This window comes from Melozone crissalis, unplaced genomic scaffold (assembly GCF_028551555.1).
Source record: "Melozone crissalis strain CALT ecotype California unplaced genomic scaffold, PUWL_Pcris_2 ptg000042l_1, whole genome shotgun sequence".
NCBI lineage: Eukaryota > Metazoa > Chordata > Aves > Passeriformes > Passerellidae > Melozone > Melozone crissalis.
The window spans coordinates 23,057,365-23,071,806 of record NW_026535820.1 but is presented as its reverse complement, the minus strand read 5'-3'; positions in this window follow the sequence as shown (position 1 = coordinate 23,071,806).

Sequence of the window (14,442 nt, the reverse complement as noted above, 5' to 3'; positions counted from 1 at the left end):
CCCCTTCGCTGCACAGCTCTTCTTTGGTAGAATTTCTTCACAGGAAGCGTGATGAGACATTGGGACAGGCTGCCCAGGGAGGCAGTGGACATGTTTAAGGGAAGACTGGATGTGGCACTTAGTGCCATGGTCTAGGTGACATGGTAGTGTTAGTCATGGGTTAGATTGGATGATCTCAGAAGTCTTTTCCAGCCTAACTGATCCTGTGGCTCTGTGATTCTGTGAAGGGGCAGCATCCAAAAGGATGGGTAGCCCTTCTCTGTGCCTTGCCATCTTCCTCACACAGCTCTTTCCTGATGGGTTTTTTGGTTTTGTTTTTTTGGAATGGTTTTCTTTGTGGTTTGTTTATTTATTTGGTTGGTTGGGGGTTGTTCTTGTTTGTTTGTTTGTTTGTCATTTTTGTTTGGGTTTTTGTTTTGGGTTTTGTGTTGTTTTTGTTTTCTTTTGCCAATAAAACAAGCTTCTGCCCAAAAATTGTAACTGGGATGTCAAGCAGTCTGTGAAGAAACTTTCCTGACAGCTCATGTCACCACCATACAGAGTTTGCCCTGAGATATGCATGGTTGGAAATGCTTCATTTTTAATGAAAAAGGGGATTTTCTTTCCCCTCCAGAGAGGAAGTCACTTTCCCACAGCTGCTGAATCTGCTTTATGACCCCTTTGGGTAACTGCTGCAGAGTTTCCCAAGTAGAGGTTTCCTGCTTTCATGCCAGCATGACTCTTCCACGGGATGAGTGGAAGATATAGCCTATTCCAGACATTCACCTGTCCATGCACATCTGTGCTGCCCGACCCAGTCTCTGCTGTTGTGCAAGAGCAGCCCTGAGGCCAGAGTTACAGAACCTCCTCATCCACTTGTTGTAAGGTGGCCTATCTGGGGCTCTTCTGGAGAACAATCTTGGGTGCTTTCCACAGCTTCAACACAGTCAAGATAGCCCCCACCAATCAATATATAACCTCCAAATAACCCAAAATCTGTGCATTGGGAGGCCACCTGTCTGCCCTTAGGTTGCTGTGATATGAACAATGTCAGCTTGGCTCTGTGCTCTCCTCTCCAGCCTTGCCTTTCCACAAATGTTTGTCAGCAGGGCTTGCAGCATCTTGCAAATCACCCCTGAGTAGCCCACATGCATCATGCTAGGCTGAGTCAATTCTCTTTCTGACATAAGGGAAGCAGCTGGAGGATCAGGATCAGCATGTTTGCCCTGCACCAGCCATTAGCAGAGGACTGGATACTATGTGCCTTTTTCTCTGCCGAAGGACTCAAAATAAGTGTCCTTCTGTGTGTGAGCTGCATTTTTGGAAGAGATCCATGAACAAGGCATTATTCAGCAGCCTGATTAGTGAGGTTGGCTTGGACATTGCCTGACTCTATGTCCTTGACTGTGCCTTCCAGGGCTGGCTTTCCCCACACTTTGCAAACCCTCCTGTTTACTGTTCATACTCGCCATTCTCTCGCCTGCTGCTGGTGTGCCAGTTCTTAAAATCCAGTAGATTCCCAGATGCAGGTAGTGGCAAGGCTGGGTGTGTGTTCCCAGGAGGCTCACACATACACATACCCATACACACACATACACATAGACATACACATACACATACACACTGGCCATGCTGGCTGGCCCAGGCAGAAAACACAGCACTCACATAAAAACAAACAGCATTAATGGCCCCATCCTGTTCCCCTCTCTGGCTGATCAGGACAGAAGCCCATGAATGGAAAATAAACATGTATTTGCATATGTTTATATGTACAATATAAATCTGTACAACATTAATCCCTCTATAACTGGTCTGAGACACTAATATTATTCTGTTGTTAACACCTGGATCCCAAGTCTTTCCAGTTTTTGGCATGTGGATATATTATACAAGAGGCCTGTAGTTCCACTCTAATTGCAAGTAATCAGATCTACAACTATGAATGGTGGCTCCCTTGTCCAGTGCTGGCTTTAGGACACAGTCTGTTCAGTGGATGACCTCTGCATCCCCAGAGATACAAATCTGCCTCACACAGAGATACAAACATCAAACAAGTTCCTCTGGTAGCCAGTCCAGAGTTGTGGCCTCACCAGTAGCTGACCCCACCACAGTCCTTTCAGAAGGATCCTTTGTCTCTCCAGTAGCCAACTCAGAGATCCTCTGGTCTCTTCACTTTCTTTCCTGGACTCATGGCTACTCCAAAACTTGACTCCCATTTGCTCTGGCTTTAGCTCTTTGCTAAAGACCACACACAGACATGCAGATTCACATAAAGTGTGTGCTTTGTCTCACCAGTTGCTGCATCTAAGACACACAGGCCTCTGTGACTCGTGGCCCCTGTGATTTGTGGCCCCCACCTTCAACTGGTGGCACTCAGGCCACCATACACATATATACACATCGAATATAGGCGCTACTCTCACCCAAAAAATAATTAAAATACAGTCTGAGACAAAGACAAGACAGACTGAGATGATCAGGTACAAGGCATAGCCAGACAAGCATACTCATCAACACCCTGTTTACACCCAGTCGGATCACTTTAGCCCCACATCCTTTTATTTTTCTATATCAAACTGTCTTTGTCTCCTCTTACCCCCACCTTTGATTCCTCCTTTAAACATCCCAAAAGTTGTCTTGTACAATCCCAAAGATGTTCTTCCCCTCCATCAGCAGGCCGTAACTCCTCTCTATAGAGTGACCCAGGGAGCCTCTCCCATGGACTGTGGAGATGGGTGTCACACCAGACCCCAGGCTGAGCCCTCTCTGATGGGAGCCAGGCCAGAGGCTCCTTTTCTCTGGGTGTGCCATTGGATTTCTCCCCCTGCCTCTGTTCCTTTCCATTTGTGGAGATAAGCCTTGAATCCCATAACCCAGCAGAAGGTAAAACCCATAGGATGATCAGAATCAAAGTAGATTTTAAGAATAAAAGCAAGAAGGACCAAATGGATATAGGTGGGCAGTGAGGGGAAAAAAGAAGCGATGAGAGGGTACTGTAGTAGAGCCTTTAGTCCACATTTCTTCTGAAGGGCTGTATTGGTTGCACTGCCAATGACTGTAACCATTGAAAGGTCTGTCTGCTCTTTGTGAGCAGCAGTTGGTTAAACAACATTTAGAGGCCAAAACTTCAGCCAGTTTCTCACACATACAGAGCAACCCACGGAGGTACGCAGAAGGCTGTGGAGCTGTGTGCCTGATGGAGGTCACAACAGCTTACCCAATGAATTTCCATGTACAAATTTTATAGTTACATACATAACTTTTACTTTTCAGTCAGACCTGAATCAACTTGCAGTTTATCCATGTTTTACTGCTGGTAATCTGAAAGAAGACACTTTTGTTGGTCACTGAATGTAGATGTACCTTCGAATCCTTTTCATCCATGCTTGTGTTTATTTAATAGTTCAGCTGATTTAGGAGGTGAAGGTGCCATTATAACCTGTGTTGTAACGCCTGCATATTCTTCTTAGGTCTCCACAGACTTGGTCTAGAATTTTAAAGGTACTTAGGTGTTTCACGATCCTCCTAGGTACTTAACTGTTATGGATTACTTATGGCTGTATTTCAAAACTCTACTAAACACCTCTTGGAAATTTAAGGCATCTAAATTTCTCCCTGGTGCTTCATCTGACTGAGTCCATGAGATTCATTGTATATTTAGGTTAATATAGAAGCACACTGTAAATTCTGTACAATGGATTCTCACTTGTTATATTTGGCTCTCTCAGCTATCTCTTTCTCACGTACCTATAATATAGATTGACCTCTAACCTTCATAACTCATAGTCTTTTTTTAAATTTCCCATTCACTCCATGGGTTAATTTAATACTTAGAGTACGGCTTTTTTTTCACCATGCACAAAAAAGACCCCAAAAAAACCCCCAAACAAACAAAAAACCCCAAAAAACCCCTGACAAATGTGAAAACTTTAAGATTTCCTTTGCAGATTTACTCCCTTCATTGTTGTTCCTTATTTAGTTCCTTTTGCAATTTTAATTTCATTTCTGCTGTTGAAAATAATTAATTAATATATTTAATCTGAAAAATTAGTAAAGTATTACAACAGCTACAAACCCCCAGCTCAAGTTTGCAGATTCATGTTCCAGGCAGCCTTTTGAACAATGTTTAACTTAAATCCTCAAAGTATCTCTTGCTCCCAAGTGTGAAAGCAAAAGAGGAAATTCTAGAAGAGGTCAAAACTTGTGTTTTAGGGAATAGCGTGACCATTTATGATAAGGAGGATATGGATAAAGGAAGATCTGGCTGCTAGGCCTTATCTGGATTAGTCTGACATTGCTAGCTGGTGAAAACCCAAGACAGTTTATTTCTACTGGACAAGTCTCTGGTGCTCCAACGTGATGGGCTTCAGTGTGATGTGATTCTTTATTCCTGTTGGTCAGAACTGACAAGGCATCAGACATAGCAGCAAATTAAATGCTCACTCTGATCTTGTGTGAGATTCAGCTGCTTTGAAACAGCTGCACACAGTCACAGGATGGGGCCATGGGGGGTTGCAGAGCATTGAGTGTTCTGTCTTCAGGTTTTCTCATGTTCTCCTTGCTCGTGCAAAGGCTAAATAGAAGTGAATTTCTACAAGATTATGAATTTCACAGGCGGGACAAAATGTGTAAAGTGCCCATACTGCAGAGTAAAAGGATTTTCCAGTAACAGCAGCTGAAGCAACAGTCATGTCCCACAAAGTCACATGGAAATTTGCTTTAATACCTTGGAAAAAAACCAGCAAAGCTCTTCTGTATTTAACTAGTCATGTGATATGATTGTTAAGCTGCTTCCTGCTTTTCAGGAAACACATTTGAGTTTATATCAGGGCTGTTGCTAAGACTATTTCTATTTACCAAAGTTTTTAAAGACTTGAGAGAAATTCATGCCATAAGAGAACACTTAACAAGTTAGCTACTATTTTTTTTCCAGAATGATAAATTGGCTGTATTTTGATATTCAATAATATGTGTTATAAAGCTTGTTAGCACTTATTTTAAATATCAAAGCAATAAATATAATCCATATAGTGGGTTTACTCTGACAGCTTGTAGCAAGCTATTAAATGCTACTAAGTCCATGGTGACTTTTAGGAGAAAAGTACAGTTTAGTTCCTCTTTCCTCTTTAGTCTGAAGAATTTCATGCAAGCTGAGAAAGGGAAAAAAATCTTAAAAGATTTTTTTTTATCTGGCTTCCTGAGAAAACCAAGCATGCTCCTGTTCAAGTGTGTACCTGTGTATCTCCACCTCTACCTCTTTTTCCATCAGCCTCTTGTGACAAAATCCACAAGAAGCACATGAGTTACAGACACCCTGCAGCTGCAGATGAGTCTAGAAACAGCTCAAGAACCCAACAAAAACATTCCAAAGGGGAAGTGAGACAGCAAGACACACACACACACAGAAGCGTATGGTCTATTATGACAAACACCAGATTGCACACTTAGCTCAGATTTTTGGAGTTTGTATTCTGCCTGGAAAATCCATTGTATTTCATACAGTTCTCAAACAGTTTCTTGCTTTGTCACCCCTCTACTCATTAAACTTGTTGTTGTGGCAGTTGTGGTTTCACGAATTGCCACCTATGCTCAAGCACAGCACTCGGGGGCTGTTTTAATGCCCCTCACCTGGCTGCTAGATGTGGCTGTCAATGGAGATACTGCTGATGTTTGTTTTAGCCCACAAGATGTGGTCTGAACTTTGCAATGTTAAAGCAGAGGTCACTAAGTCAAGTTAGGAGAAAATACCTTAAGGTGCAAAGTCCAAGAGGTTGTGAAGAGACACTGGAGTAATTCCACATCTGGTCCACAGGAGTTTCTAGCTGCATTTTCACACCCTTCTATCACTATTTGACAAAATGGATGGAAAACTTTAACTCCAACCCTGAATATTCATGTGCTTGAGTATAGGTGCTTTTGCACTTTCCAGCACTTAATGTCTTTTGATTTGTAACATATTTTCTGTCCTTCAGAAATGAGTATTTTCTTTCAGCCCTTTGTTTCTCCCCATCCTTAGCCTCAATGCTAACAATTACTCATGCAGGCCTTTTGCACAGCTGGTCATAGTGGTTTTATGCAATAACTGTAGCACCTGGAGTAGAGGGAAGCATGTACCTGCCTGTTTTGTCAGGCAGAGATGTGTGTTTGGTGTGGCTGTGTTTTTAACCTCAGTTCTAATCGGTCACTTAGCTACACAAACAAACAGAGCCAGAGAATGGGCTGTACTCTGTGTTCTGCAGAGTCAGTAAAGGAGCCAGTCTAGTGTTTCCTTACAGCTACAACCAAGACTAGGGGCATGCAAAATTAAGGCAGGCATTTATCTGTGTTCAACTCTTCAGCCTCTCTACACATTAAAGATTTTGGGGAACCAATCTGTTTGGAGGACAGAGTGAAAACATAATTGAGCTGGAATGTATATCACCCATTGTCTGTACCATGTGGTGAGTGAGTGGTACAGCTGTAAGAGGAAAATGAATATGAATTTTGACATCTTGCTTTTGGAGTTTAGTCAGCTCTGAATAGATGCCAAATACAATGCAGAGCTTATCAAGGAAGTCCTGGTATTTTGAGTGTGGGAGACATCAGAACAAGGACAAAAAGGTCTCTTAACCAGAAGTCATGCTAAAGACTATCAGGGAAAAAAGCATGTTTTGACCAGATGAGTGCATTGATGGCAGCTGGTCCTGATTAGATGGAATATCTGTCTAACCTAGAATTCCACCTCTGACAGTAGTCAGTGATGGATGCTAGGGAAAGAATATGGTAATGCTCCCCCAAAATACCCTTCTGCATCTGGCAGTCAGTGATCAAACTTTTGGTGAACCATAGGAAGGATCTAGAGCCCACATTTAATAGTTTGTTTCAAGTAACCCTGAAGTGATATGATTGCTTTTTAACACAGTTACACTTTCAGCCTCTGAAGTCCCCTATGGCATTGCCTTCCATGCACAACTGAATTCCATTCTGTGAAGGAGTAGTTCTTTCTGCTGTAAAGCTGACAGCTGAAATTGGTGCCCCATAACTCTCCTGTTTTGAGGAACAGGGACTACCAGTTCCTAATCACCATTGTAGCTGTGTGTAAGGGGAAGGCTTTAGTGGTTTTGTTCTTCATTTTGCCTATCTGTCCAAAATTTTCTGAGCTGAAAGTATTACACTAAATAATCTCCCCATGTCTGAGTGTGACCTTGCACTCCTGTGATAGTCCTTGCTTATCAGCCTCCTTTACTGGCTCTACTGCAGTGTCTGTGGAATGGGAGTAAGAGTATTTAAATCATGGCCATCGTTTTATGCAGTGTTATAGGATGCTTCTTGCCCCCGTTTTTATTTTCTAATATATAATATATAATTTCTAATAATATATAATTTCTTCTTGTGTTTGCCCTCGGTTGCTGCTGAGCTTTTTCCTTCACTGAGCTGTTCACACTACCTCCAGCTAAACTAAATCCTGTCACTGGGAACACAGGGGTTGTTTTTCCTGTGTAATGCAGTTATAGATGTTAAATTTCATTTGGTGTTGCTTATCCAAATTAGTATCATGGAATACTTCCAAAGCTCAGGCCACCTGACACCCTGATTAACTGTCTAATTAAAAGATTTTTGTACAATCACAGAGATTTACCAGTTCAGTACTTTTTTTCCCCCAGATGATTTAGAATTGAGCAGATCAGGTCCAAGCACAATCTATGGATTTCATCTGGAGTCTTCTTGTCTTTTGTTGTTAAAGCATTTTATCCCATCCAGCTCAGTCTTCTTAACACTCTTGAGTGAAACCCCTTGCAGCAGAGATCTGTACTGCAACCTGCAGGAGGGAAAGGGGGAAAGACAGGTTTAGGTTTTATTCCACAAACTTAACTTTTCATGGTTTTATTCCCTGAGAAAAAAGAAAAAAAAACCCCAATAGATCTCTAAGATGAAGGGCTTAGATTGTCACTTATTTAACACTTACCAAGCAAAGCATGTATTTGAGATGAAATGTGTAGCTCTCCAGGTAAAAGTGATTCATCTCATTGTGGGAAACACTTCTTCTATAAGAGCAGGTTTGCAGCTAAAATCGACTATAAATTGCTCCAGTGAGGTCTTGGGTTTCTCAGGTGAGTCACAGTTTTCCTCCTCGCCTGTTTTCTCAGGTGGTGAGTGGCTCCTGGCTGCCACCCTCCCCTCACCAGCACAGATCCCACTCATCTGTCACACATGTCCAACCAGAGCAGCATACCACTCCTCTCCTGGTGCACAGATGATCCTCTCAGATTACGTTTGTGAGAAGAGCACCATTCCTCAGAAGTCCACAAGCCCCAGGACAAAGAGCACAGCACAAGCTCTGCCCGGACAAAGCCTGGCTTATTTTTAACAGCACATCCTCAGCACTGTCAGAGCTGGCTGGTGCAGCCACTGAGGGAACGTGCCCTAAAACTGAATGCACAAAAGCAGCTGAGCCATCCCCCTGTGAGCAGGGGACTCCCAGAGTCACCCATGGGAATGAGGAGAGCAGCCAACACTGACACACGGAGAGAAGTGAACATTATTTTTCTTAGGAAAGCACTGCAGCAGTGGCACCGAGGGTGTTCACCCTTGCCTGGGACTGCAGCCATGAGCAGCATTGCCATATTCATGATCTAAAGGCTGTTGAATGCCAGGAATGTACGAGGTCAGTCTGGCCCAGGGCCAGGACTCAGCCCACTGCTGGCCCTGTGAATAACGCTCTTCACGGTCGGATTGCTGAACAGAGAACCGGAATGGGGGAGGATATGGGGCTGCAATAGACACTGGCTGCACAATGGAATGCCACTGCTTTATGGGAAGGGTGTGGAGACACAGTTGTTGCCTGTGCATGGGAGATTTGCAGAGAGAAACATCTCTGTTGTGCAAATTTATTTCATTGTGGTACCCTGACTCTGTTAATGAACAGGGACTTTATGTCACATGTGGCCTGGATGATCTGCCAGGAATAGGGCACAGCTCCAAGTAATCAGCAGTGTCTTAGGACACCACCTTGTTAGCATGGAACACAGTTATGCTTAAAGTGCTCCAGAAACAAGGAGGCTGATCATTTCTATATAAAAAGACTTAACATGAAATAGAACAAGACATAGATAAATGTCTTTTTTTCTTAATTAGCATTTGTTTAAAAACCTGCCCACCCCCTCCCCCCAACCCTTCTCTCCTCAGGCATGAAGTATTTTTAGTTTGAATGTGGCTGGAGGAGATCTGGAATAGGTGATGGAAGGCCACAAGAGAAACAACATAACAGGTCTCATGTGTAAAGGAGCCAACAGGGCAAGATATAAAAAAATAGCCAAAGGTATAAAATAATAGCTTGAAGTTGGTGACATCAGGAACAGAAAAAAGAAGAACAGAATGTAGCAGCTGGAATTACTCCAGTGAAAGAAAACCAAAATGTCAAAACCAACCAACCAACCAACCAACCAACCAACCCACCCACCTCCCCACTCCAATAAAACCCCCAACCCCAAACTCAGCAACCTTTGGAGAGAGAGAAGTTAGAGAAAGAAAAGTGACTTTTATCTGTTAGATTGCCACTGCCTTTAGCCATAGGTGGTGCTGCAAGTGACAAAACCTACTTTGTTTTCTCTGATCACATCTCTTGTGAAATCTGAACATGGTACCATGGCAGGGCCAGCTAAGACTTGGAGGAATTGAGAGGACTGTTTACTAAATTCAATGGTCACAAAGGTGGAACTATGAGAGACAGTACTTATCAAGATGAAACATTGCTCCTAATGTAGTATGCAGAAAGTGCTTGTAAGAATGAGGAAAACCAGCTTGATCATCCCATCCAAAGATGAAATAATTCTTCTGGGAGACTGGAATATTTGCAACAGCTGTCTAATACTTTATGTTTCTGGTAAAATGGATTTATTTTTGAATAACCAATCATCTCTGAAAACACGTTGGTTATTCTGGAAGATAGTGGCTTTTATTTGGAAAGCAAGATCACTTGGGTGGAAACTAGGACAATATTCTTCAATTGTTCAAGGCAGCTTTTCTAAGCAACTTCCCTAAGGAGGCAAGCAAGCAAGAGAGCTGCAGCTGGGAGACCACCTACACTGAGCACATTTTGTACAGGAATCACTGAGACGATGGCATTTTCAACTTAGCTTCTCAGGAATAAAATAGAGTTTACCACAGACTTCAGTTTGTCTAGCTCAGTAATCAATCTACAGTCCTTCTACTTTAATTAGATTATTTCTAGTTTTCTTGTACATTCTCTCCCAATTTTTGAGATGGGAGAAGATTATTTGAATACTCCTAATAAAGAGCAGCAGCAAACCAAGCCATGTACCTATGCAAGGGAAGACGCTTTGTTAATTAGAAGTGTTTTAAACATAAAAGATTATTATGGACTTCACGGTGTAATTAAAAATGTGTCATAAGAAATTACCTTTAGGACTTTAAAGGACTTCTTAGATGTCTGAGATTTCTCTGGGTCTATAATAGCCTGACTACACACATCATTAAGCTACTGTTTTCTTAAATAGAGTTGTTGTCTGAGGATCTAAGCTTTTTCTTTTTTTTTAATGCATGACAATCACAAACAACCTATTATAATAATTACATTACATAAACTCCCTCCCCATCTATACATAATGTATGCTAATTATTGAAGCAGACTTTTTAGAAACTGTTGGTCAATCGATTTCTTATATTGAAACTGCATAAAATGCATTATCCTGATTCTGGGGTCTATTAAGACATACTTTATTTCTAGTGCTGCATCTTATTAGTTGTTTTGTTTTATGGAACTACTAACAGTACTATTTTAAAGTTCTTTTTCCAGTGATAATTGCTATTTATTAATAAATATTCCTAATCAGTAACACATTAGGAATGGGGCCTGCTATGAACTATTCAGACTGAGGGGTGAAAACATTCCTGAGACTGAGCTTAGTACAGTGAAAATATTAACTTTGTCTCACATATGACTGCATTCTGTCCCTCCAAACATTGCCGTGGACAGCCATTCAGAAATCACTCGAAAAGATTTGTTTCCAATTTGGCCACCATCAGCACCAACACCTTGGGGTTTTTGCTTATTTTTTCTTTCAATGTTTTGTGCTTGTGGTAAGTTAAATTTTGCTGTCTGCCAGACAACCACCAGTTGATCTCCCACCTCATCCCCATAGGAAACATGGGGAGACAATAAGATGAAATAATCTGTGGGTCAAGGTAAAGACAGGGGGACCACTCACCAATTACTGACATCAGCAAAACAGAACTCAGGGAAGACCAACTTAATTTCAAAAAAAAAATAGAATAATATGGTGAGAAACAAAGACAAAAGACAAAACAAAAACACCTTCCCCAAACTCTGCTTTCTTCCAAAGCTGAACTTCACTCCTTCATTCCCAGCTCTTCTACCTCCTCTCCCTGTCCCCAAGCAGTGTAGAGGAATGGGGGCCATGACCACTCCCCATCCATTCTTTTGTGCTGTTCCTTCCCTCTCCCCCTTTGCCGTGCTCCTCCCTGGGCCCTTCCCACAGGGTACAATCCTTCAGATCCTGCTGCTGTGGTTTCCATCCATATTCTGTGGAACAGGCTGCTCCAGAGCAGGTCCCTCACTGGCCACAGCTCCTGCCAGAACAACTGCTCATCCATGGGCTCCCCGTGGCTGCAGCTCCTCCAAGGCAGGGCCCCTGCTCTGGGAGGAGGAGGGGCTCCATGGGGAGATGTTTTCTCCAGCATGCTCCTCCACAGCCTGCAGAGAAAGCTCTGGCACGTGTAGTGCTTCCTCACACTTCTTTTCTGACCTTGGTTATCTCCCACATTTTTTTTCAGTCCTTTCTCACAGCTGCTGCCCAGCGTTTTTTACCTTTTTTCTTAAATAATGTTTCCACTGAGACCCAGCATCTTGTATGAGGGTCTTAGCTTTGGGCAGCGGTGGGTTCCTTTCAGAACGAGATGGAAGGAGCTCTGTATGACACAGGGGCCACCCCCACAGCATCCTTCTAATTCCCACTGCCAAAGCCTTGCCACTGCATCAAACACAGCTCTATTCTGTGCTTTCCCACAGCCAGAAACCAGACCATGATTCCCTCACAAGAGGGGAACTGCTCCTCTAGTCAAGCTCGGCAAAACTGTCCCTCAAGCTAAATACAAGTTGTACTTGTTAGATAGAAGAGAACAGACAAATTACACTTGCAAGCTAACTCCCCTCAAGCCCAAGTTAATCCTGAACTAGACAAATATTATATTTCACTAAACTAAATAAATTTTTCCCTGCAGTCAAATATCTACTACTCTATCTTTAGGTAAATGACTGCAGAGAGGTTTGGTGAGGCAAAATAAAGAGGTCCTTGATCCTAATAGTAAACTCCAGAGATCACTGAACCCTTCTATCTCCTCTACTCAGTATTCTGTAGTCTTTTGCAACTTTTGTAAAAGATGGAGGAAAACAAACCTTTTGTATGAAAGGAAACACAGTTTGCAGTTTCTCTGAGGCCAGAAAGTGAGTCAGCAGTAGGGAGTTAGGAGCTCAGAGCCACAAAATAGTATCCAGTTACTTTACTGCCACAGTCCAGCATTTGGAAACAGTTTGTGCCAGACCATAGATTCATTAATATTAATGATTATTTCAGGAATAAGTTATTCTGGAAATGAATACAGACAACATCCAAAGCCACTACATGATTTGATTTATTAATGAACAATGTTCCTTAAAATTGGCACCACACAACAGAAAATATCGACATCACTGAATGCAATTTTCATCTATCTCAGTTTTCACAGCAAGCTAAACTACTGAGATTAAAAATTGTGAAGCAGGAAAACACTATATTTTCCCTTAGCAAAACAACAATCTTTACTCTTAAAAATATCTTAGCTACATATATGACAATGAGAAAGCTGTGATAAACTCTAAGCCTCACAAGGATACTTGCTGACACATAACTGAAGTGGTATGTTAATCACAATAAGACCTCTAATAAACCTTGGGCATCAAGTCAAAAATATGCTTTTTACTTCGGTGGTAAACTTTTTTTTTTACTTTCAATTAAGTAGCTTGTGCCTTTAGTTCAAGCGTGATTTTCAGGGAAGAAGCACGCTGAAATGATTGAGAATTATATTTCTGCCAGTTAGGAATTACCATATGAGGTTTTCTTCACATTTCATATTCAGAAATATCAGCATTTCCAAAACTGTGAATACCTACCTCTCTGCACACTTCACTGAAAAAAATTGCAGTTCAAATTCCAATATTCCTGCTTTTTTCTTCCCTCCTCTGTAGGGAAGGGATTTATAATGTTTCCTACACCATATTTCAAAAGAGTTCAGGAATTTAGACCCTGGCTTTTCCTCTCTCCCTGCACAGAAAGGCTTTCTCCAGAAAGAATTGGAAGGTGCAAGAAAACTTCCAGGGGTTTATGAAAGGAAGGAAATGAAGTAATGATAAACTGCACACAGATGAAAGCTACTAGATTCTTCATTCTGGTAAAGAAGAAAGCAACTTTGCTCTGTTTGCAGAACATGAGCAGTGCCTGAGTCAACAAGGTCTCTTACTTCAGTGAAAATTCCTTTTTTGGTCACCAGAGAGTAGGACTTGGTGCATTGTTAGTAAGTGATGCAAAGCAACAGGCAAAAAGGGTCAGTGAAACAAGGAGACAGCAAACGTGTTCCACACCTCCTGCACATCACTGCTCCCAGCCTTGTCTCAGCAGCAACAGGTGCAGGTTAACTGATTTATGGGAAATAAAAATAAAGCTAAAAATGCCAAGTGGAAAACTCTAGCTGCTTCTCCACATTCCTGCAGTAAAAAGCCAGTGTATTCAGTTTTTCTGTCTTGCTAGATAATGTACAGCACTTGTATATAGTTTTCTTAAAGGTAGATAATGCAAAAGTTTTTCTGTGCTGCATACAATATACAGCTGAAGTAAAAGCCATTCTTAAGCATGCTGTAAAAAAAAAAAAAACTGGTTCCAACTCACAGAATGACAAACTCCTCCAGTTTGACTCAAAGCCAAAATTTTATTTCCAGAAAGAAGCTGGTACAGCAGAAAACATCACCTCCAAATACTAAGCCTGTGAAAGATCCAGATTCAGAAGCAATGAAACAATTTTAGACACATCTTCCAGGACACTCCTCCCATTTTGAGAAAATAACAAAGTTGAGCTCTTTAATTCAAAATGCAAACATTCAGGAACTGCTCGAAGATGGAGACTGCTGCACACAGGAACTTCAGCAGCTCAAGTTTTAAGTGCTAAGCTGTTCAAGGAGCAGCTGCTTAAAAACACTGCACATTCATAGCAGTGAGCTTTTCAGAGCACTGCTGGATTCCCAGATAGTGCCACTGTAAACTGTGGTGTGTTAGTTCTCTAACAATGCCTCTGGCTAGAGAAGGCTGGAATTTGGGATCTGCACTGTTCAGACATGCACAAACTTTTGTACTACAGATGTTGAAGAAGCAATTCAAACAAAGCAAAAATGAGCTATTCTGGTTTTTTTACCTT